Below are 22,421 nucleotides of genomic sequence, written 5' to 3' on the forward strand. Positions count from 1 at the left end.
CTAGGCAGGAATGCATCGGCTGGAGAGCAAAATAGATAATTCGAAGGTGAAATACAACTTCTTGGCAGACAAGCGAAAACTGGCCGAGGCAGGCACCGTTAGCTGCACAGGGAGTAGGACAAAGTTCATGGATACAGATGCGAGCTCAAGCTGAAGCTGTCAGAGACAGAGAGCAGGGAAAGGCTTTGAGGACAGAATCGGGCCTACTCGCCTGAACTGTAAAAATGGAGTAACTTAGCCATATAAAGTCGGTGGCCTTTCATACTTAGGAATCGAATATCCAGCCCATTGATGGCGGATCTGACAGAGAACATGTTGACGGTAGACACACATATGTTTGCGTCTTAGAAACTGGAACTGGAGGGAACATACATGTACTTGTAACATGCATATAGAACCGTTGGGGTCCAAGATAGGGGACATAACTGATCAGGAAAATCCACATTTCCACAGTGAGAGTGAGTCAGTGAGAGTGAATGAGAGTGCGAGAGTGAGTCAATTACTCAGTGAGTGAAAGAGAGTGAGTCAGTGGGATAGTCAGTCAGTGAGAGTGAGTCAGTCTTTTAGCAAGAGTCAGTCAGTCTTTTAGCGAGAGTCAGTCAGTCAGTGAGAGAGAGTCAGTCAGTGAGAGAGAGTCAGTGAGAGAGACTCAGTGAGAGACAGTCAGTCAGTGAGAGAGAGTCGGTCAGTGAGAGATAGTGGGTGAGTGTGTCAGTGAGAGTCTGTCAGTGAGTCAATGAAAGTGAGTCAGTGAGAGAGAGTCAGTCAGTCAGTGAGAATGAGTCAGTCAGTCAGGGAGAGAGAGTAAGTCAGTCAGTCAGTGAGAGAGAGTGCGAGAGTCAGTCAGTGAGAGTGAGTGAGTCAGTCAGTGAGAGAGAGTTGTAGATTCAGTGAGTGAGAGAGAGTGGAAGAGTGAGTCAGTCAGTGAGAGTGAGAGTCTGTCAGTGAGAGTCTGTCAGTGAGAGTCTGTCAGTGAGAGTGAGTCAGTGAGAGTGAGTCAGTGAGAGTGAGTCAGTGAGTCTGTCAGTGAGAGTCAGTCAGTGAGAGAGAGTGGGAGAGTCAGTCAGTGAGAGTCTGTCAGTGAGGGTGAGTCAGTGAGAGTGAGTCAGTGAGAGGGAGTCAGTGAGAGTTTGTCAGTGAGAGTCTGTCAGTGAGAATCTGTCAGTGAGAGTGAGTCTGTCAGAGTGAGTCAGAGAGAGTCTGTCAGTGAGAGTCTGTCAGTGAGAGTCTGTCAGTGAGACTATGTCAGTGAGAGTGAGTCAGTCAGAGTGAGTCAGTCAGAGTGAGTCAGTCAGTGAGAGAGTCAGTCGGTGAGAGAGAGTTGGAGAGTCAGTCAGTGAGAGTCTGTCAGTGAGTCTGTCAGTGTGAGTGAGTCAGTGAGAGTGAGTCAGTGAGAGTAAGAGAGAGTGAGTCAGAGAGTGAGTCAGAGAGAATGAGTCAGAGAAAGTGAGTCAGTGAGTCTGTCAGTAAAAGTCTGTCAGTAAGAGTCTGTCAGTGAGAGTGAGTGAGTCAGTCAGTCAGTGAGAGAGAGTGGGAGAGTCAGTGAGAGTGAGTCAGTCAGTCCGTAAGAGAGAGTGGGAGAGTCAGTCAGTGAGAGAGAGTGGGAGAGTCTGTCAGTGAGAGTGAGTCAGTCAGTGAGTGTCTGTCAGTGAGAGTGGTCAGTCAGTCAGTCAGTGAGAGAGTGGGGGAGACGGTCAGTGAGAAGGTCTTTCAGTGAGAGTGAGTCAGTCAGTGAGAGTCTGTTAGTGAGAGTCTGTTAGTGAGAGTGAGTCAGTCAGTCAGTGAGAGTGAGTCAGTCAGTGCGAGAGAGGGAGAGAGTCAGTGAGAGGCTGTCAGTGAGAGTGAGTGAGTCAGTGAGAGTGAGTGAGTCAGTGAGAGTGAGTCACTCAGAGAGTGAGAGTAAGTGAGTAGGTCAGTGAGAGAGAGTGTGAGAGTCTGTCAGTGAGAGTCTGTCAGTCAGTGAGTCAGTCAGCGAGAGTGAGTGAGTCAGTCAGTCAGTGATAGAGAGTGGGTGAGTCTGTCAGTAAGAGTCTGTCAGTCAGTGAGAGTCTGTCAGTGAGAGTGAGTCAGTCAGTGAGAGTGAGTCAGTCAATGAGAGTGAGTCAGTCAGTCAGTGAGAGAGTGGGAGAGTGAGTCAGTGAGAGACTCTGTCATTGAGAGTGGGTCAGTCAGTGAGAGTCTGTTAGTGAGAGTGAGTCAATCAGTGAGGGAGAGTGAGGCAGTCAGTGAGAGAGAGTGAGAGAGTCAGTGAGAGTCTGTCAGTGAGAGTGAGTGAGTCAGTGAGAGTGAGTCAGTCAGTGAGTGAGAGAGAATGGGAGAGTCTGTCAGTGAGAGTTTGTCAGTCAGTGAGAGTCTGTCAGTGAGAGTGATTCAGTCAGTCAGTCAGTGAGAGAGAGTGGGAGAGTCTGTCAGTGAGAGTTTGTCAGTTAGTGAGAGTTTGTCAGTGAGAGTGAGTGAGTCAGTGAGAGTGAGTCAGTCAGTCAGTCAGTGAGTCAGTGAGAGTGAGTCTGTCAGTCAGTGAGAGTGAGTCTGTCAGTCAGTGAGAGACAGTGAGAGAGTCAGTTAGAATCTGTCAGTGAGAGTGAGTGAGTCAGTGAGAGTGAGTCAGAAAGAGAGTGGGAGAGTCTGTCAGTGAGAGTTTGTCAGTCAGTGAGAGTCTGTCAGTGAGAGTGATTGAGTCAGTCAGTCAGTGAGAGAGAGTGGGAGAGTCTGTCAGTGAGAGCTTGTCAGTTAGTGAGAGTTTGTCAGTGAGAGTGAGTGAGTCAGTGAGAGTTAGTGAGTGAGTGAGTCAGTCAGTCAGTCAATGAGAGTGAGTCTGTCAGTCAGTGAGAGTGAGTCTGTCAGTCAGTGAGAGTGAGTCAGTCAGTGAGTGAGAGAGAGTGGGAGAGTCTGTCAGTGAGAGTCTGTCAGTGAGTGTGAGTCAGTCAGTGAGAGTCTGTCAGTGAGAGTTAGTCAGTCAGTCAGTCAGTGAAAGATTGGGAGAGTCAGTCAGTGAGAGAGTCTGTCAGTGAGAGTGAGTCAGTCAGTGAGAGTCTGTTAGTGAGAGTGAGTCAGTCAGTGAGAATCTGTTAGTGAGAGTGAGTCAGTCAGTCAGTGAGAGAGTCTGTCAGTGAGAGGGTGAGAGAGTGTCAGTGAGAGTCTGTCAGTGAGAGTCTGTCAGTGAGAGTGAGTCAGTGAGAGTTAGTCAGTGAGAGTGAGTGAGTGAGTCAGTCAGTGAGACTGAGTGAGTAAGTCAGTCAGTGAGAGTGAGTGAGTCAGTCAGTGAGTGAGAGTGAGTGGGAGAGTCAGTGAGTGAGAGTCAGTGGGAGAGTATGTCAGTGAGAGTCTATCAGTGAGAGTCTGTCAATGAGAGTGAGTGAGTCAGTCAGTCAGTGAGAGAGAGTTTGAGAGTCAGTTATTGAGAGTGGGAGAGTCAGTCAGTGAGAGTCTGTCAGTGAGAGTCTGTCAGTGAGAGTGAGTTAGTGAGAGTATGTCAGTGAGAGTATGTCAGTGAGAGTGAGTGAATCAGTCTGTCAGTAAGAGTCTGTCAGTGAGAGTCTGTCAGTGAGAGTTCATCAGTCAGTCTGTCAGTGAGAGAGTGAGTCAGTCAGTGAGAGAGGGAGAGAGTCAGTGAGAGAGGGAGAGAGTCAGTGAGAGTGATTCAGTGTGAGTCAGTCAGTCAGTGAGAGTGTCAGTCAGTGAGCGAGAGTGAGTCAGTCAGTGAGTGCGTCAGTCAGTGAGTGAGAGAGAGAGAGTGGGAGAGTCAGTCAGTGAGTAAGAGTGGGTGAGTCTGTCAGTGAGAGTCTATCAGTGAGAGTCTGTCTGTGAAATTGAGTGAGTCATTCAGTGAGAGAGAGTGGGAGAGTCAGTCAGTGAGAGTCTGTCAGTGAGAGTGAGTCAGTGAGAGTCGGTCAGTGAGTCTGTCATTGAGAGAGAGTAAGTGAGTGAGTGAGTGAGTGAGTGAGTGAGTGAGTGAGTGAGTGAGTGAGTGAGTGAGTGAGAGAGTGGGAGAGTCAGTCAGTGTGAGAGTGGGAGAGTCTGTCAGTAAGAGTGAGAGTCAGTGTGAGTGAGCGAGTCAGTGAGACAGTGAGAGTGAGAGAGTCAGTGTGAGTGAGTCTGAGTGTCAGTGTGAGTGTCAGTGTGAGTGTCAGTGAGAGTGTGAGTGTCAGTGAGAGTGTCAGTGTCAGTGAGAGTGTGAGAGAGTGAGAGTCTGTGAGAGTGTCAGTGAGAGTGTGAGAGAGTGAGAGTCTGTGAGAGTGTCAGTGAGAGTGTGAGAGAGTGAGAGTCTGTGAGAGTGTCAGTGAGAGTGTGATAGTCAGTGAGAGTGAGTCAGCCATTAATGCAAGACATTTGCAGTTAGGGTGAGTACTCTAAAGCTCAACTTTCATTGTGACAATGGTTCGAATATAAAACCCATACATGTTTGCAGAGTTTAACGATTTGTGGCTATTCCTAATGCTCTGAGGATACTACATTATTATATGCAAATAAATATATGCAGAACAAATAAAAGAAACAATTATAGTGAAGACTTGGATCCGCATGTTCTGAAAACCTGTAATTTCCCATATTTCAAAAGAGCACAAGCAGCAGCTGTTTTAAAGCACTCGTGTTTGTGCTCGTCATTGCTAATTTATATTAATCGATTTCATTTTAAAGTAATTCAATTAAGATAGAGAGACAGCACATCGGGTAAGGATTACAACGCACCTGAGAAAACACGCTAAACTCTTATCCTATCAAGCCTGGGAGTGGTGCGTGCGTGTGTGCGTGCGCGCACAGTCTGCTCTTTTTCGAAGCACATACTCGTGCTTGTGGCACGCCTCTGCACACTCCCGCAGGGTGTATGCCGCCACAAGCACGAAAATGAGCTGAACGACGGCTAAAGGTCTCCTATGCAGCGCATGCACGCTGCATATGCAAGACCTAAAAAAGGATCACCTACCCTGATTCTTATCTTAGTTTTCTTATAGCTTGTACCATAATACTCTTTCTGTTTGTTTCTATGGTTTGCTAAATGGAACCTATTTTATGTTCTACTTGTTTTCTTTGCATTGAAAAACTAAATAAAATGCATTTAAGAAAATCACAGCCTTTTCATTGTGTGTGCACAGTGTGTCAAAGCTTGCCCTTCAAAGAAATCCACCTGTGCCCTTTTTGTTAGAGAGTGACGTTTAAAATGACTAATGAGACTTAGCATTATCTCAGTTATGAGGATTACCACCTTGTAACCAAGTAGAGTAATGCCAGCATTGTACAGCATTCTGGCAGGAATGTTTTAACAAGATAATGAAGACAGAGGCAAATCTGTATGTATAAAGGGAGCTGGAAACAAGCTAGTAAAACCCTGATATACATATATTATTATAATTATTTATTATTATGGGTTGTGTAAATCACATCAGCTACTCAGTTAGTGTCCGGCGCTTGCCAGTAAAATACTGATCCCAAACTCACAGAGGTGCTAGCAAGCAGACCCGAAGAGCCGGGTCTAAAGGAGTCACTTAAAGATCTGGATGTCCACAGTGATGTGGAGCTGTTGTGGGAGAGCATTCCACTCCCTGGCGGCCAGATAGAACTAAAAGCTGCCTCCCCACGTTTTTCTTCTAAATTGAGGAATTACCACCAGCAAAGAATTGGAGGACCAGAGTGACCTGGCTGGTTGGTATGGGGTGAATCTGTTGGATAAGTACTGGGGGCCTTTGTGATAAAAAGCTCTGTGTGTAAGAGCCAGACCTTTGAACCTCACAGATTCTTTGAAGGGCAACCTGTGCAGTTCTTTTAAGACAGGCTGGACATGAACTCTCCTGGGGAGTCACAGCAGAAGCCTGACGGCCACATTCTGCACCTAATGTAGTCTCCAAAGTAGGTAGGTGGGTAGACCCCAGTACAGTGAGTTGGCATAGTCCAACCTAGAGGTGATCAGGGCCTGGATTACTGTTTTTTGGCGACCCATATTGACATGCTCTCACAGCCTGAGCAGACTCCTCTAGTGAGATGAGGTCAAATTCCTGCAGCAATTGACCACAAGGAGACACTGTAGACCCCAGTACAGTGAGTTGGCATAGTCCAACCTAGAGGTGATCAGGGCCTGGATTACTGTTTTTTGGCGACCCAGATTGACATGCTCTCACAGCCTGAGCAGACTCCTCTAGTGAGATAGAGTCAATTTCCTGCAGCAATTGACCACAAGGAGACACTGTAACATCCTCCAGATCCATGTGGACACTAATACTCATGGAGACGGCATTCATGGAATGTAGGAAATCCACAGTAGTTTCGGTTTTGGCATTGAATAAATGGGTAAATTGGGTGCAGAGTTTGAAAGAGGGTGTTAAATGCTGAATCAGGGTGTCCAGGTGAGTAAACCTTTTAACAATTTGAATACCTCACCAGGTTTGTTATGAGGTTTCCTGTATGATGCCATAAAGGGGCCCACCTCCACCTTTCAAACTTTCACTTCAGCCCTATCCTGAACAAAAGATAAAAAGTATGTATGGCCCTTAGAGGGTTGGCAGTAAACATGTTGAAAGCACTGCATGACAGATTCTAAGGAAAACTCTTGCTGGAAGCCTCATGCCACCATGTACGCTAAAGCTTTGGCTGCACCTATGACACTTTAGCTGTGGAACACAGATCAAGAGATAGAGATCAACTGTGACATAAACACCAGTTCACTGTTTGCTTTCTAATTGAATATAACAGGAATCATATGTATTTTAGAGAAAAATAAAATTAGAACCTTTCCACAAATACATTATATATGTGCAGACATGAGTTGAACGAATGACAATCTGGTGATAAAGGGCTAATGTTCATTGGCAACGCCAGGGAAAAGAAACTATGAAAGAGGCAGCACTTTTGGGTGTCTTATAGCATTCTTTTCAATTAGATTAGTTATTAAAGTCACTTCATTTCAAACACAATCTGGACATATTCACGCCCTGTAGCTTGAGGCTAAGCAGATCTGTACTAGCAATCCATTTGATATCATTCTATTGCCACCAGAGGTAATTTAGAAACAGACAGCACAAACTACTCTTTAGGAAATTATTCAACAGATTTATAGAAAAGCTACAGATATTAAGGTATCATAACAGGTAACTACAACACAGTTTTTGATTCATCAATCTTTATGGATGAAATGTTCAATGAAGTGGATGCACACTTCTACATCCCTGAGATAAAGTCACAGTTTAAAAGACAAAATGAGAAAGAGGAAAATTTGGGTGGAAAGTTGCTAGAAAGCTCTTTGTTTTGCACAAATGGAATGAAACAGCCTAATGTTCCAGCTTGTACCTCCAATAGTTTCACGGAAGTGGGAATTTGCTAGCTTATATGTGTGTTTTAGCATCTGCATTTCATCATTTAGATTTGTTTGAAATTGTACAATGAAAGGATAATAAACTTTGTTCCCAATCTGTATACATGCATTAATATTTCACTTAAAGCGATGCCAGTTGTAAGAGATTGAGTTGTTTGTTGACTGGAGAATGAGCCCTGGTCATGCAGCAACCACAATCCTTCTCAGGGTGAGGCACAAGCCAAACCTAAATTAACTTGTGCTCAACCCTCTGCTAATTTGGCACACAGCAGTCAGGCTTAACTTAAAGGCAATGTGTAAAGTATTTGTGCAACACTTCAAACAGCAAGAAAGTGAAAAATACCACACAAAAAGATCCCATACCAAGTTAGAACAGTAGAGTGATTTTTAATAAATAAGACAAGACCAAAATGACAAAAATCCAATAATTAGTTCCCGAGATATGTGATTTTAAAGTTTCAGATGAAAATTGCACCAAAAGGTACAAAGTACCAACTGTGGATGTCTGGTCACACTGGACAGGAACAAAGTCACAAGTTTAGGCCGACTGCGAAGGAGTGCATGACAGCTACAGGAACCCAGATAGTCCAGTTGGACAAAGTACCATAAACCCTGGTTTGTGGAGTGTTGCGAGGATCTGCGTAAAAAATTCATTGTGCCGAGATGCGGCAAAGCTGTGGTGTGAGATCCTGCATTTTTGTTGAGCATCCCATCAAAGAGAGCTTGCGATGCAAAGTCTGGCATTGAGGATGTGTTGCCCATTTGAGGTGTTCAATGGCTCGTCATGAGTAATAAGTGCCATATAAAGTTCAATTTCAATTCAATCAGAGTCAGACTGGCCTACAGGGCAACCTGGTAGCGCCAGATGGGCTCGTCTTACAGGTCAGCATATGTGTGCTGGTTTTTTGGCTGTTTGTGGGCCTGTTGTATGGTCGGCTGGGTCGGATTTTACTTTTGATTTTCTTGATATTACCTCATAAATTGTTTGTCCCAAGCGTAAATGCATGCAGGTCCCCATACTTTGCAAAACACATACATGGTGTGTCTTTACAACTTCAAAACTGACCCTGTTTCCATATGTGGGCTACTTCTTTAGGTATCTGATTTGCTAATGAGACCACTTTTAGTTTGGTGCCTTGGCCTCATTATGGAGGTGAACCACATTCTGTCCGCCACCAACCCCTTCCATACTGGTATTAAACAGTGGAAGAGGTATATAGACGACATTTTCATGATTTGGCAGGACACTGAACAAACCCTAGAGCCTTTCCTACACTGGCTTAATAACAAGTGTGGCGGCTTAAAATTCACATTGACACAGGATAAACAATTAATCCCATTCCTTGACCTTAACATCACACATAGAGAGGGTGTAATCATCACCAGTCTATTACGCCAACCCACAGAACGCAACACTCTATTACAGTATGACAGCCATCACCCCAGGGCGTTATGTGACTCACTACCGTATTCCCAGTTCCTACGAATTAGAAGGAATTGCTCCTTGAAGGAGGATTACTTCCACGAGGTAAAGCTACTATGCAACAAACTTAGCAGTAGAGGTTATCCCCGGAGATTGGTCCGTAATGCCATGAAACGTGCTTGGTACTGCCCACGTGAGGTCCTGCTTGAAACCAAAACAAGACCATGCCAAAATCACCACTACCTTCTCCCCAGTCTCTAACCCTGTACGTAAATCCATTCTAAAACACTGGAATGTACTAAATGCGGGCACTCTGAATCTAGAACGCCCCATGCTTGCATTTAGGAAAAGCAAAAATATCAAAGATCACCTGGTCCTTGCAGCCTTACCCATCAAAAAACCTCCCAGTACCCTCAATGATCACTGGGGGCTCCAACACCTCACAGGACACGCGAAATGTGGAAATTGTACTGCATGTGAGTTTACAATTGAAGGCAAAGAGTTTTGAGATTATCCGTTGTGAATTAAAAACATTTGCCAACTGTAACACATGCAATGTTGTGTATGCGATCCTTTGTCCTTGTAACAGAATCTATATCGGACAGACCTCCCAAAAAATACGTATTCGCATCTGCCAACACCGGAGCAGAATACGATGCAAGACACCCAATGCACCTCTGGTGGAACATTACACTGAAAGTGGCCAATCCAAGGATGATATTCGCTGGACTATTATAACTGTGGTCAAACACCCGCCAAGGGGAGGTGACATTGGCAAACTTATAAACAAAGAAGAACTCCAATGGATCTTGAAAACCAACAGTTTATATACAGGGTTGAATCGCCTTGAGGACTGGACCAGTCTTATCTAAATTCAAGGACTGAACTTGGTCTGCCCCCTCGCAGATTTTTTCATGTAATTCAGTTTCATAGGTTTTTTAGCCTACAATTTTGTTGAAAAGGTTTTTAGCAATTATTACTTTGTCACGGAATTATGTCACCCATTCTTCTTTTCTGTCCTCCCACCCGCCTTCACTCTTTCTTCATCGCACTCAATTCAAGTCTTCCTACACTCACTCTATGGAACTCACCCCACTCCAATATGGCCACCGTTTCCATCTTCCAGGCCCTTCTTCACTTTCTGATAAACTTCCATCACATGACTCTACCGACCTATCAGGGCACTTCTCTCACTACTTGAAGCAGAGCCTTAGTCACCTTTCCCTCCACTATCCCAGATGCTGAACCCCTGAGCAGCACGGCGCATTCATCGACTATTAGTAAGCACGCCTCCACAGCGCTGTTTTACTCCTCAATTCCCAGTTGCTGTCTGCTGAATTGACCCCTTGTCAATTCCTTCCAGGTCATTACGCCGTTCGAGCACACGCCTGTGGCTCCACTCCCGTGAATCCCTCCAATTTCTTTACTTGAGGTGAGTCCCTGCCTGTTCATCCGCCACAGTACATGACCTCTCTCCGGTACAAACTAACACCCCCATTGCTTTCAGGCCATTGCGCTACCATCGCAAAGTCATATTACACGCAGCCCCTCCTGAAGTGCTCCCTGAAGTGTCCCTTGATCCTCGACCTGCCAGTACCGCATATCTGCGACGGCCGGTATGCATCATCGAACACACTTTCTTCCTCGCACTCCCGCTTCCTCACTGCCGCTAATTCTGGGTACTCCCCCACTCCCGTAGGAGCCCCTACCGAGCCCGGACATTCCCGCATCCGGTGTTGTCACACCCACAGTCTCGTGGCAGCCCCTTCGGACTCCCCCAAGTAAGGATCTTTCTGTGCCTATCTTCTTTCAGCCTCTACCACGGCAACCCCGTCCGCTGCGCACGGCGGTTATCTCTGAGCCCCTATCCTCTTGCTGCTACATTCCCTTGTCTGTCGAGCATGGCGGTCATCCTAGAGTTCCTACCTTTTCACTACGGCATCCTCTTGTCCTTTTTAAATCACGCAGTCACTGCGCCGTGTTTTTATGCTTAAATATGGTCTAATACCCGCAACAGAACCTTTCTCCTCACTCACTGCGACGTTCTTGATCAATTTCTCTCTTTTTCTCCTCCACGTATCCACTGCGCCGCAATTTTCTTGTTTATTAAAATGCTAGTTTACTACCATAAAAGCTCATACTGCTGAATGTATTGATACCTTACCGACATGACACAATTGTTTTGACCAAGCGTTAAATGTATGCAGTCACGCTAACTCCAAGACTTATTATCTCACTCAGTCACTTACTCCTTCTCACTGCACCACATGATTCATTATTACCACTGTTTTTTACCACTGCGTCTTGATAATTCTTTGAAGCTAAAAATGTTTGTTCAGACTAGCTTGTGTCTTCTCGAGGCTGTATACCGATGAAATACACCCCCCTAATTTTCTCCTTATGTCTTCTTCCTCCCTTCTCTTGACCTATGTCTAATTTACAGTTATCTTAGGCACTTATATACAGGCATGCTAATATAATGTCCTGAAGATGACCCACGCATTGCGAAACGTCGTCGACACCTTAATACGCCTCATGCACTAAATGTGATGTCATTATTAACTGTGTAGAGATGTTACTTGCGATTTGTTTCTTAAAATTCATACTACTTGTCAAAACAAACCGTAAGCGATGCCTGAGCCTCGCTTAAATGTTCTCCCTATTTTATGTTTGTATGTTTGTGTAGTAGGATGCAGGCTTGTGTCCCACTTTTCAGTATTTGTGTTTGTTTATATCCAAAACACTTGCTGATAAATTAAATATTGAACCTCTGTCCGGCTGGATAAGTTAACCAATACAGCAATGATTGGGTCTGTATTCATTTGATATTTCTTATCCCTACCTCCCTAAGGACTATTGTAGCACAAAATAATTGGCCTCATTTTTGGTCATACTCCGACCATGCATACATTTGCTGCTTCCACGCTGGCTGCTGCTCTTAGCATTTAATTGTGTATTTAAGTCTTCTCCAGTCCTTCTGGGTTTGCACTACTTGTCCCACCAAACCTACAACTTGTGTGAAGCCACTGCTTCTGACTTCTGCAAATGTGTACCCACTACTTCCAGCCTTAGAGGTGTGCACCAATGCTAATTCTTTGAAAATGCCTTTCTGGAGCTGTATTATGAAAAGTGCCCGCGGGGCACAACAGGCGTGTGCACCTGCTGTGGGTGCCCTGGAGCACTTTGGTACTAGAGAAAGGGCTGTAGGCGCTTGTGCGGCCCCTTCTGCAATACAGATAGCTCTGGAGCACATGTAGTGCAGTGCTATCACCAGATGGTGTTCCCTCTTTTTTGCATGGGGGCGTTGGCCCATGCAAATGAGGGAATCCCTTTGTCTTGCACCCATGCCATATTATACACGCGGGCGGAGAGGCAAAGAAGGTGTCAGGAGGCGCACTCTCAGTGCACCACCTAAAAGGACATCCCCTTGCAGGTGGGTGCAGTCACTCACTGCACCTGCCTTCAAGGGGATCTCTCACCCTCCTCTTAAAAGAGCAGTCAGATTGCTGTCTTCACAGTGAAACACGGAGCGGCTGCTTCAAAGCCACTCCGTATTTTACTTGAATGCGTGGCTCACAGGGCAGCGTGACGTTGCAGCTACCCTGGGGCAGCACATTCAAAATATTACGGCGCACTCTTTGAAAAGGTGCACTTGGCGCAAAGAGAGCGCACCGTATTCTGTAATGTTGTCCATGGAGTGTACAGTACTTCTCTGCTTTGCTCTGTAATGTATGGCATGAACTTATACATTCAGGGCAGGATATCATGATATCATGATATCACTCAGCCTCTCACTCAAAGTAAACAGATTATTATTACATATGGGGTAAAAAAAAGTGATTGGGCAAAACTGCATGGGTGGTTGTGTCAAATTAGTACATATAGAAAACTAGCTCAACTAGCCCAACCATTTTCACTAACGCAGGTCATATGTCGGCAGGTATGAACTGCATTATTTTTCAGACTGCCATATCCATGCTTCTCTGCATTGTCCCTCCATCACCATATCATCCACAGTGCTGGTAACATGTTGTAAAAGCTGCTTCCTCTGCCTAGTCCACCCCCAGAGAAAGGGGGAAGCACTCAAGACCTCTTCCAAGAAATCCATTATTTGGACATCTAAATAAAAAATGATGAAATAATTGCGAAGGCTTTCCTAAATGTAGTAGGATTATCAGAGCAATTGCGCCAGTTACCACTTCCTTGCTCATTATGTGCTTTGTTTGCTACAAAGTTCACAGAAAAGTAGGAAACAGAAAAGTTATTTACCCTGGGGGTTATTATGGTCCATTACAAAGCAATGCTCTTTTTACAGATAAAACGCTCGAAGCGAGCATTTCGTATTAAGATAAATCCTTTTAGATGTTTATGGTTTACTGTTAACGGGGGCTAATCCACACAAGCATTTGTGAGTGTCGGAAGTGGTACCACAGGAGTACTCTGTTGCATACTTTCACATGCCTTTTTGAATCAGCTCCGAAACATCTAGTTGCCAATTAGTGAAAGTAGAAAGAGGGCCAGTGCAAGAAGCAGGGGCGGAACTGGACCTAAACCTCAAACAAAGTAGACGGAGCCAAATTCCAAGTCCAACTTAAAATTACTTGGGAGGATCCCTTCTCAGTTGTACCACAATGCATAACACAAGCCATTTTTCTGCACAATATGTGGCGAATAGTGCATTTTAAAGTACACTGGCCTATAACATTGTTCTCAACATAACAATACTTACCGACCCTTTCAGGAACGTTTGCGTTTATTGCTCAAGGAATTTTAGCAGAATGAATGGTCAATGTATTTTAATACACTTTGGGACAGTACAGCTTGCAGGATGTGATGTGCAGGGTTCTAGCTTCTATGTCAGTTAGAGACAAATGACGCACTGTTAAATGCATCGGTGCAGATGCATGCATTTGTCTCAACCTAATAGGCCTTCCAAATACCCTTAAAAGACATTTGGGCTTCCTTACTGTCCGATAGGATATTTGGAAATATTGCACCAAATATTGCTATTAAAGCACCACATCTATTTAGTTATTGTTCCTTTGAATGAGATGAATGAACATAATAGGCTAACTGGGCTTCCTGATACTAAGAGATAAACAAAGGAAAGGTGCAGCCTGTAATGATCTGGGAGAAGGCAATTTTAAGGTTTTATTTCCAGAAGATTGGAGTTACAGCTCACCTGGAAAACAGTTCCAGCCCTGTGCATATGTAAAAGAGATGGATCTGAATTCAATACATGCATTTGTTTAATCAAAAAGAGGGAAGGAGAAGTATAGATCCATTCCGCTTCAATTAGGTAATATCAAAATCAAAGGAGAATGAATCACATGTACTGTTTTTTGCCAGGGTATTGTGATCTTATGTTATGGAGATTCTCATTCACATTTAGCATACGGTGCTGTATATGTCGATTCTCCACTCTGTTGGATAAGTGAATATCATCATCATTGGGTTTTTTATCACTTGAGTGCTCAGTTCTGTATTCCTCCACCCGGAGGGAGACCGTCTTGTTTTTTTAGGGTTGTGATTAGAGAAAGATGAAGTGTCTAAAATACGTGACTGAAAATAAAATTGCCTCCTTTCCTTAGTAAGGTCTTTTATTCACCAAGTAAGGGACAAGATTAAAAGGGGGTGGGCGGTGCTTTTCTGGAAGAGTTAATATTCCATTGCACCTAGTTTTAGGTCTTGGTAGGTCGACATGATTCGGCCCTTGGTTGCTCTTATGGGTCTGTGGGCCTTCTTCAGGACCAAAGAAACTGTTGGCTACCTATTAGGTAGCTTGTAGGGAGTAAGTGAGTCACTTACCCATCTTCAACAGTGAGCCCAATCACTCAGCTTCTTGTGTGAGTTATAGGAACACCTTTTGTCTATAACTTTTGAGAAGTCGAATGTTGCTCCTTTGGGGACGAGAGGAGGAGGGTCTCGCTCTATGGGGCATCCTGTCTGAGCTGGTGCTGACTCGGTCCTGTGTGCCCCAGCAATATTTGCATTCCTAATGTAGGGATGCCACAGGAGCTTGGATGTCATAGAGTGTAGTTTCCTGGAATTAACGTAAGGTGTACCACAGTACAAGAGAGAGAAGATTTTTTCTGCATATACATGGACAGTGCTTTGCAGGTTGCTTATCAAAAGAAAACCAACGCACAGCAAAAAGGTGAGAGGAAGTGGCACTGCCAATGGACAGATTCCAATGAGGTGTTTGTTCTGAATTATTTGAAGGGTACCAAATGCAAAATGCAGGGTTTTCAAGATAAAAAACAATAGCATAGTTTGGTTGAGAGAAGAAAATTAACAGTACCAAAGCCTTATAGCAGTGAAAGGAGAGAAAGGGGATAATTTTGTGTTGCATATGTATGTAGTAAAAGCAAGTGGAAGAAACACAGTTCATCAAACGCGGATGGAAAATGTTGAAAAATGGATCCAAGATGTAACGTCCACCGGAACTCCCCGGAACTGGGTGATGCTCAAAAGGATTCACCTCTAAATATCCTCAACTCTACCTTAAAAGGTATCCAGTATTGAGGCGATCAAGCGGGGGAAAGGTATAGGGAAGGATCAGCTGGGAAAGGGATACCGGCAAACAAAAACTACATAGGTTAGAATACTGTAATGGCCGGATTTTCTGTTTAGATGGGATCAGCCCCCAGGGGCCCCTGTGACCCAGCCAAAACGTACTCACCTTCCCTTCTTAGATCATATTTACAATGGGTAGATATAAAGATAAATATACAGATCGCACCTAAGAATGGGGAATGACAATATGCATATATGGACTTTCTACAATATCTTATTCACATCAGTTGGCCTCGCGGTCACCCTGACCCAGACCGTTCTACCCTAGGGCAGATCTGATACGCAATCCGGCGTATCTACACACGGGCCTGCAGAACCCAGTGCTCTCTTCTCCCAAATTGTTCGCGATCCTGCGAAACCTACACGGCGGTATCCCTCCCGCCGCTCTCACTTATACACGAACTGCAATCCGGCAGTCCTACACGCTGGTAATCCTCCCCAGCGCTCTCATTAACGCCGCATATCAACGACGACCACATTCCTATGAAACATGATTAGGATGATATCTCAGCAATCTACTTAGGATAAAACTAAAATAATAACTTTGGATATGGATTCAGATTATATAGCGTACTCCGTGCTTATGACATCAAAGGTCCACTCACTCCCTCTTTATTTGATAACTATTTGTCTGATCGGGATTTCTCATCCGTTCGTCTAAACAGCACTCAACTAGGAGCATCATTTACCAAGATTGAACAGAAGAACCAGGTACACGATAATTCTATATGAATTGGGACATTTATTAACCATAAACATAAATCACATTACTATGCAGCATTACATTTGCACAAGAAATAAAAGAGAAAGGTTAGGGTGCACGCACTATAAGAATCGGTCGGACTTCACCTGGTTAATGGGAAATCGGGACTCGGCAGTCATCTAGGCTCCTGTCTCGTCTCTGGGTCCTGGCTCGCCTTGCAGTCACCCTCAGCCGTCACAAGTACACGTCTGCACTGATAGGCTCAAACTCGTCTGCTCTCCCTCAGGGCCTCGGAACCTTGCTGTTAATTAGCTACCGTCTCTCTCTCTCTCTGGGTTAGTGCGCTCCGCGCCACTTCTCGTTCAGTCTATCTTCAGAGAGTTTCGGTCTTAAATCTTTCTCCGACTTCAAAGATGGCGACTTGTCCACCATGAAAATGAATAATGGCAGAGATGCTAACGGCTAGATGCCGCCTACGGACTAACTCACTGAAAGACTAACACCTTTGCTAATATAACAAGCCTGTTCCTTCATGGAAAATTACGGCCAGTAACCTGCCGCCCACCAAATTCTTGTACCTCCCCGTACCAAGGACACCTTCCCAGCTGGCCAGGCTGAAGTTGTGTCTTCGGAGTGGAGAAAAATACATTCCTTCGATAAGGGTCAGTCTGAACCGGTTCTCTCCAAGTGAACAACAGCTTGAAACTAAAACATCACTCTTAACCTAGAAAGCCTTCTCGAGCTACCAGGCAGAAAGCAAAATGGAGTCTGTCTCGCTTAAGGCCTACGGAGCCCATAATATACATAGCTCCATGAGAAACAGATCGGCATGTTAGCAAATGAGTAAATCATGACTAATACTTATATATCTAACTCCTCACTTAAATTCATAAGCCTTGCTCTAAGGGAAATGGCACGAAAATGCCCTTATATCTGTCCCTGTTTATCGGTCTATTCCCTATGCTATGGGGTGATAGGCTGGAGTCACTCTCTATCATTCTCCTTCTCCAGAGGGCTGGCAAAAGGACGGGCATTACATTACACCCCTTGACTCCAGTCTATTAACCAATAACTAAATGGAGCTAACGTCAGTAGATGAATAATATGAAACAAAACTAACTGATCTACGATTTTTCGTAAGTCTAAAAAATTGTAACAGGGAGGGGACACACTGAACAAAGCAGCAAATCGCTACAAGGATGCAAACAAAAATAATAATCCCTCCCAAAATTTGTCGTAAAAAATGCATGTCAGGGAGCCAGTTAAAAAGCCAGTCAAAGAAACCCTGATCTATATGTTCCTTAATTTCTGCAGTCAAGTCGTGGAGTTTATTAATATGGGAGTGGATATCTTTAGAATGGTCAGAAAGATTAAAACAGCATAAACCTTCAAAGTCAGAGCAGTCATGCCCATGTTTTAGCAGCAAATAATCGATAGCTGCACGATTTTGCAAAATAGCTCTACGTTCACCTTGGGAATCTAACAATAAGTCTGACAAAACAGTAGAAGTTTGGTTGATCGACTTGACCATCCAGCAGGCCATCTTGCCTATTGTTTTAGCATTATAAACAGCCAATGCAGGAACACCAATAATAGAAAAAGCTAAAGCAAGATATTCTGAACTGGAAAAAAGATGAACAGAGGAATCACAATCTTCATGTAGGGACATTGAGTCACGAATAATACGGGAATTCGAAGGAGGATGTGAAGAGAACATGAGCAAACTTAATCTAGTGATGGCACACGGGCCACCAGAAATATTCGCAGGAATGTAGGGCCAAGAGGAATTCCCGCATGAAAAGAGCCATCCAGCCGGTAATAACATTGAACGATAATGGCTAGTGGCAACAACTAAACTTTTGCAAGTCATATTGTTTTTTACTGAAAAACATGAATTAGGAAGTCTTTTTGTACAGAGCAAACGTTGATGAAATGAAAAAGCAGTAGCGGCTTGAAGTTTCAAGCGCAGGCATTCAGAGATAGCCTTAGGATTGCAGGTCATCATAAAGCAAAGGTCACCAGGGGCAATGTTAAAAGTAGTAATTCTGGAATTAATAAGGACATCCTGGTCTGGAAGAAGAGTACATGAGGGACAAAATTCATGGGCCAGAAAGTCGCCCAAAATGACATTAGATCGGGCCTTGGACACATTAAATACATGATGAAGCGTTTCAGTAGATGCAGGGACAGCGACCAAACAAGTCGACAAAATGTCAGTAACAGACTTCATAGGAGTGAGGCAAAAATGCGGAGAGTTCGTCACTCGCTTCGCGAGTGTAATCCAAAAATTGGAGGACTTCTGCCACGCGGATCGCGCGGCTCTTGTTATCCCATCACTCGGCGTCGGTAGATGCTCTCCTCTCCCGGCGTAGCAAGCCAAAAGGAGTCCAACGACGACACATCCTGCAGCAGCAGTCCAAAGAATGATCTGAAAGAATACAAACACAGGCCTTAATTATTCTCGTAAATAACATTTATCAGCCGGGACAGTTTCCCAGCCATCTTTCCCTGGCTTCATCACCAAAACGGTGTTGTCATGACCGGTCGCAATAATATCAGCCTGTTCAGGAGGATTTTTAGGCGATTGCACCCATATTTTAGCTCCAGGAAGATCAGTTGACCCGAAGCCATGTTGTCCACGCACAGTTAGCAATGTTGGGGCAGAGCCTTTTTTGATCTCACCACTGAAGACAGGCATAATCAATAGCTGAGCAACACGATCAGACTTTTTGATAAACAAATCCATCTCACTGCTATTAAGCAAGAGAACCTTAATCTCACCCTGATAATCACTGTCAATCACACCACCAAGGACTTGAACACCTTTCAGGGCCAGGCCAGATCTAGGGGCAATTAATCCAAAACTACCGGCAGGTATAGAGACACCTATGCCAGTTTCAACAATTATTCGATCTTTTCCTGGGAAGGGTACATCATTTAAAGCATGCAGGTCGAGGCCTGCGGAACCTGGGGTTGCTCTACAAGGAGCCAAAGCACCGGGGGTAATTTCCCAATATGTGACAGTGGTAGCAACAGAATTAGGTTTCGCATCAACACGTGGAGGAAACAAACGCATCAAAGGAGATTCAGCATGCAACAAAGGACGGTTATTCAGAATTAATAAAGCTTGAAATAGGACATCCCTCCATTGGCCGTAACGGTCATCAGTCAACTTACGCAACTGTTCTTTCAACAAGCCATTCATTCTCTCAATCAGTCCCGAAGCTTGTGGGTAGTAGGGAACATGAAAAACCCAGTCAATATTGTTTTCTACACAGAATTCCTGCACCAATCTTCCACGAAAGTGGGATGCATTGTCTGATTGAATTTGGAAAGGGACACCATAATATAAAATAATCAGCTCCAGGGTTTTAATGGTATTGACTTGGGTAGCATTCTTGCAAGGAAAAGCGACCAAAAGGCCACTATAAGTATCAACTACTGTACAAATGTATTGACAATTCCTGCTCATAGGGAGCGGACCAATATAATCAATCTGCCAAATTTGGGCGGGCAATTTACCTCGATATAAGTGACCTCGAACAACTTGAGGCACCTCTTTCCTTCTAGAGTGTTGGCAAATGGGACAATGTAGAATGGCATCTTTAATTAAAGAAAAGGGAATATGAATTCCTCTGTCAGCAGCCCACCTGTTAGTGGCTTTCTCTCCAAAATGTCCTGCCTTCTGATGGGCCCATTTCGCCAATCCCGCCAAATCAGAACCTTGCATGTCAACCACTGCCTCAGAAATTTTAGATTGTTCATCTGCAATGTGATGGAAAAATTTGTCAAGGGAATCTATTGGAGTATGAGCATCCACGTGAAAGATTGTTACAGTACTGTGCGGAAGCAGTTCCCAAATGTCTTGCCACAATTCTTTACCCCATAATTCCTTGGAGTGCAACTCCCAATTGTGCGAGTGCCAAGTAGGCAACCACACCGCTAGTCCATTAGCAGTGGACCAAGAATCAGTGAAAATGTGGCATGTACCTGGTAACTCCTGTTTCAAAACTTGGTAAACTGCATATAACTCGGCGTACTGACTACTCTTACCATCACCAGTAGTGCTCAATAATTTTTGTGTAATTGGATTGTAGGATACAGCTTTCCAATGTCTCTTGTCACCAATGAATTTCGCAGAACCATCCGTAAACCACACATGTTTTCTATCCTCCACGGACAGATCATCAAATGATTTACCCCACTTCACGGGAGACTCCTGCACTACGGGAACCGAACACTCACTTTCAGCCTCATTGGAGGGCGCCTGCGCCACTCGCTCATGTAAAACTGCCACACCTTTCGGACCCACACGTGCCCTGTCCTGAATGTACCATTTCCATTTAATCACACTAGCCTCCTGAGCATGTCCTATTCGATGGGACTTCGGCGAACTCGAAACCCACTGCATGATGGGAATTTCAGGCCTCAAAACCACAGCATGGCCTAAAGTCAATTGCTCGGTATCCACCAGAGCCCAGTAACAAGCAAGCAACTGTTTTTCAAAAGGTGAGTAACGCTCACCAGCCTCTGGCAATTTTTTGGACCAAAAACCTAATGGCACTTTTTGTCTGCCCTGCTTTTGCCATAAACTCCAATTGGCATACAAACCTTCCACGGACACATTCAAATCAACATCACCGTCACCCACAGGCCACAAATCCAAAGCATACTGAATAGCTTCCTTAGCCAAAGTAAAAGCAGTCTGTTGAGGTTCACCCCACTCAAACGCATTCTTTTTACGAGTGACTCGGTACAGAGGAGCCAAGATTTGACTCAAATGGGGAATGTGTTGGCGCCAAAATCCAAACAACCCAATGAAGGACTGCGCCTCTTTCCTAGTTCTGGGAACGGCAAAATCAAGTATTTTACGTTTAACTTGTGGGATCACCTCTCTGTGACCCTCATGCCAATTTATTCCTAAAAATTTCACAGCTTGAGATGGAGTTTGTAATTTGTCAGGATTGATTTCCCAACCCTCTGCTCGCAAGCAATCAATAATCTGATCCAAATGAGACTGTACCTGGTCTCGTGTATCGCCTTGAATCAAAATGTCGTCAATATAATGACAAATTTGAACTTGTGTATTCGTGGGCACTTCAGACAAATGTTCCGCCACCAGCCGGTGACAGATCGTAGGACTATGTACATAGCCTTGAGGAAGACTCCGGAACGTCATTTGACGTCCATTCCATGTAAAACTGAATTGTTCCTGGCATTCGGGGGCAATTGGAATCGAAAAGAATGCATTAGCAATATCGATAGAAGCATACCATGTACCTGGATGCTTTTGAATTCTCTCAATCAATGTGACAATGTCAGGCACTGCCACAGTCAATTTAGGTGTATGTTTGTTCAATTCTCGATAATCAACAGTCATGCGCCAAGAGTTGTCACTTTTGCGCACAGGCCAAACAGGATTATTCCAAGCAGATGTGACCGGAGTAATGACTCCTGCGTCAACCAGATCCTGAATCGTAGCTGTAATTTCTTCATGACCACCTGGGATGCGATATTGTTTTAGAGAAATCACCTTCGTCGCTAAAGGGATCTTAATAGGTGGCATGCGTAAACGGCCAACCCGTACGGGTCTGGTCGAAATGTACTGTCTAGTACCAAACTGATAGTAACCATCATCCAAATGCAAAGCCATACCTTTCAAAATGTCAATTCCAATAATATATTCCAAGAGTGGCACAACCAACACAGAGTACTCTCTACGAGGAATCCTACCAATTTTCATCTCAAGTGTAGTTTGAACTGCGGGTGTTTCTTTACCACCCAAGCCGGTAATTGTGAAGGACTGTCCATGAAATTTCTTTGACTTACCATGAATTAAAGTGGCCTCCGCCCCAGTATCAACTAACGCTCGGGCCCTTTGGATATTACGGTGTTTCCAAAAAATCTCAATATCTACATATGGTCTATAGTCTCTGTGGGCCCACCTGCGTACCGGAGCTTGACCTATTTCCTAGTCATTTTTCCCGCGCTCCGCCAACCAAGACAGATCAGGGTAGATGTTTTCAGTTTTCTTCGGTATTAGAATTTCTTGTTCATATCCATCTCCAGTACGAGACGGATTAGTATCATGTTCAAAAAGATGTGAATTACGGTCGGAGAGTCTATTACGATCCTCCCTCCTTCGTATATCAGGGGAATAACTCCTTGCATCTCTACGTCTGCCAGAACCACGATCATCCCTTCCCCTGTCACGATCATCCTCTCTCCCTCTCCCATCACTACGACGGGGGGAACCACCACGTTCTTGGCGCCGATCATCACGGCGATCAGAATCCACACATCGTCTCTCATCACCACTGTCATCCGAACCACGATCATAATCATTCTTTCGCACACGACGGGCACCTTCCTTCCGATCCAAACCACGCTTACGAAACATATCCCATAGGATATTA

At 44.5% G+C, this 22,421-nt stretch overlaps 1 long non-coding RNA gene across 1 annotated transcript; it reads right to left on the reverse strand.

The window, feature by feature from the left end:
- Nucleotides 1-16,024: 16,024 nt before the first annotated feature.
- LOC146797693 (uncharacterized) lies at nt 16,025-19,772 on the reverse strand. Its single transcript, XR_014969022.1, has 2 exons — nt 19,656-19,772; nt 16,025-18,433 (listed from the first exon to the last, which is right to left on the reverse strand). It is a non-coding gene; the product is annotated as an uncharacterized LOC146797693 (long non-coding RNA).
- Nucleotides 19,773-22,421: the final 2,649 nt, after the last annotated feature.

Source organism: Triturus cristatus, chromosome 9 (genome assembly GCF_964204655.1).
Source record: "Triturus cristatus chromosome 9, aTriCri1.1, whole genome shotgun sequence".
NCBI classification, from domain to species: Eukaryota; Metazoa; Chordata; class Amphibia; order Caudata; family Salamandridae; genus Triturus; species Triturus cristatus.